This window comes from Ornithorhynchus anatinus, chromosome 15 (assembly GCF_004115215.2).
Source record: "Ornithorhynchus anatinus isolate Pmale09 chromosome 15, mOrnAna1.pri.v4, whole genome shotgun sequence".
Classification (NCBI taxonomy): Eukaryota; Metazoa; Chordata; class Mammalia; order Monotremata; family Ornithorhynchidae; genus Ornithorhynchus; species Ornithorhynchus anatinus.
In genome coordinates this window covers 26,128,041-26,131,154 of record NC_041742.1, presented here as the reverse complement: position 1 = coordinate 26,131,154, position 3,114 = coordinate 26,128,041, and positions in this window count along the sequence as shown.

Below are 3,114 nucleotides of genomic sequence, written 5' to 3'. Positions count from 1 at the left end.
GTTTAAGATACGAAACCGTATGTCTTTAATTTGGTTCTCAACCTTTCACGTGGCATTCAACGAAAGCTGAAGACCACGCTGCGGGAGAAACGGGTTTCGATGACTTCACCGTTCGCCTCCGCGATTAACGAGGGATCATTCGGTTCCTTTATTTAATGAACCGGCCGAATCCGTTCCTCCCTCTGCGCGATAAGTCGGTCCCTGAGACACTCGCAGGGGATTGTTTCAATCAACCTAAAGAAAAGGTCTGCGGACGTTTTTATTACGTCTACTCTCCGAGCGACGGAACGTGTTCGGCCTCTCTTCTCCGGGTAGCTTTTGAATTTGTGAAAATCATCGGTAACGAACGCCGTCGTTTTCCCGACGCGTTCCGAACGTCTGACTTTATATCCGCGGGCCTCTCGTGTCGTAGCACGTACTCCGTCCGGCTTTGGCGTATTTAACCTGTGACGCTTTTGGGTGCGATTTATCTAGCGTTTGTAAAATGTGGTTCGTAATAAACACTTCACATTAAAATGCTTTCCCGTTTTTGTTTCGAAAGTCCTTCATCTTCCACGGTGGCTCCGCATCCACATCTCAGCGAAGCTACGCTCGCTTGATTCCTTTTAATTTCGGCAGTAAAATTAAAAGTAGGTAAACCAAGTCTTTATCGCTCCCCGTTAACGGAGCGTGGACGTTGGGAACGCCGTTTCCTGACCGGATTCGTTCTTTCCATCTCGCTTTTCCAGAAAGATCCGGGGACAGACCCGAATCGGCCCGCAACGTTAGATGCGAAAGAAAATGCGGTAAATTGGCTTTAAAGGTAGCTGTTAGGCGCCTGCCGTGTGCCGGGCACCGTACTGAGCGCCGGGGCAGATCAAAGATCATCAGCTTGGACACCGTCCCTGTCCCACGTAGGGCTCACAGTCTTCGTCCCCATTTGAGACGGATGAGGTGACGGAGGCCCAGAGCGGTGAAGGGACCTGCCTGAGGCCGCACAGCGGGCTCGCGGCGGAGCCGGGATTAGAACCCAGGTCCCCTGAGGCCCGGGTCCCCCCCCCCCGAGTCCGCGCTGCTTCGCACGCCTCGCGGCCGGACTCGCACACCGCCGAGAACCCGGACCTTAACCCAGCGCTCTGCACCCGGGAATCACTCGGTAACTACGGCTGCCTGATGGAGAGGCGGCGCGTACTCTCTCGAACCGTAGAACAGTGCGCCGAACACGGTGCTCCATAATCACCATCGATCGATGGATCGATTGGGTACCGGATGGTGGCGGGGGCGGGGGGGGGGGGGGGGGGTCCATTCACCTCCGGAAAGGCACTTGAACCTCTCAGCCCTCGATCGGTCCATTATATTTCCTTGAGCGCTTACTGTGCGCAGGGCAGTGAACGGCAATAAAGAGACACATTCCCTCAGCGGTCCTCAGACGTGCCTATCGACCGATGGATCGCTGGTATTTATGGAGCGCTTCCTGGGCGTGGAACACTGTACTAAGCGCCTGGGGGAGGATAATGCGACAGTGTGACTGCCGGGTTCCCCGCCCACGAGGAGCTCGACCCAACTGGTCCAGGCAAGGATGGGGAGTGGGAGGATGGGGAGGGAGGGAGGGAGGGGAGGAGGAGGAGAAAGAAGAAGAGAAGGAAGAAGAAGAGGAGCGGAAAGAAAAAGAGAAAAGAGAGTAGAAAAAAGAGGAAGAGAAGAGGAGGGGGAAGAGGAGGAGAAAGAAGATAGGAGAAAGAAGAGGGAGAGTAGAAAGAAGAGGGGGAAGAGGAGAGGAGAGAGAAGAGAAAAGAGAAGAAGAGGGAGAGGGGAAGGAGAGAAGAAAGGAGAGAGGAGGAGAAGAAAAAGGATGGGGAGGAAATAAGGGGGGGAGGAGGAGGAAGATAGAGCAGTAGGGCCTACCGGACAGAGTCCGGGCCTGGGAGTCAGAAGGACCTGGGTTCTAATCCCAGACCCGCCACTAGTCTGCAGCGTGACCTCGGGCAAGTCACTTCATTCGCCGGCCCCTCAGTTCCCTCATCTGTAAAATGGGGATGGAGACTGGGAGCCTCCTGAGCGGCATGGAGCGTGTCCAACCCGATGAGCTCGGATCGCCCTCGGCGTCTAGTACCCTCCCATGTGGAGAGTGGAAAGGGAGCAGGAAAACGAGGAAGAGGAGGAGGAGGAGGAGGACGACGGGTTGGATGGAGAAGGAAAAGAGGCAGAAGGAAGGGAAGGAGGACGGGAGGACCGAAGGAAGAGGAGGAGAAAGGGGAGGAGGTGGAGGAAGCAGACGAAGACGGGACTGAGAAGGGAGAGGGAGAAGGAGATGAGAAAGGGAAGGAGGTGGAGGAAGAAGAGAGGGAGGGCAGACTGGTTGAAAAGGAAGAGGAAGGGAAGGAAAAGGAGATGAGGAGGAGAAAGGGGAGGAGGCGGAGGAAGAAGAGGAGGACAGGGAGGTTTGGGAAGGAAGAGGAGGAAGGGGAGGAGGAAGAGGAGGACAGGGAGGTTTGAAGAGGAAGGCAAGCGGAAGAGATGAGGAGAAAGGGGAGGAGGTGGAGGAAGGAGAGGAGGACAGGGAGGTTTGGGAAGGAAGAGGAGGAAGGGGAGGAGGAAGAGGAGGACAGGGAGGTTTGAAGAGGAAGGCAAGCGGAAGAGATGAGGAGAAAGGGGAGGAGGTGGAGGAAGGAGAGGAGGAGGACAGGGAGGTTGGAAAAGGAAGAGGAGGAGGAAGGGAAGCGAGAAGAGGAGGCCAGGGAGGATTGAGAAGGAGGAGGAAGGGAAGCAAAAGAGATGAGGAGAAAGGGGAGGAGGTGGAGGGACAAGAGGAGGAGGACAGGGAGGTTGGAAAAGAGGAGGAAAGCAAGCAAAAAGAGGAGCAGGCGGAGGGCGAAGAGGAGGAGGAGGAGGAGGAGGAGGAGGACAGGGAGGATGGAAAAGGAGGAGGAGGAGGAAGGGAAGGAAAAGGCGATGGAGAGAAAGGGGAGGAAGAGGAGGAGGCCAGGGAGGACGGCGGAGGAAGAGGAGGGAGAGGGAGGCGGTGCGGTGGCGGAGAGGCCCGGGCTGGGGCCGCGCCGCCGGGAAGGGAAGGGAAGGGAAGGGAAGGGAAGGGAAGGGAAGGGGAGGGAAGGGAAGGCGAGGAGACGGAGGGGA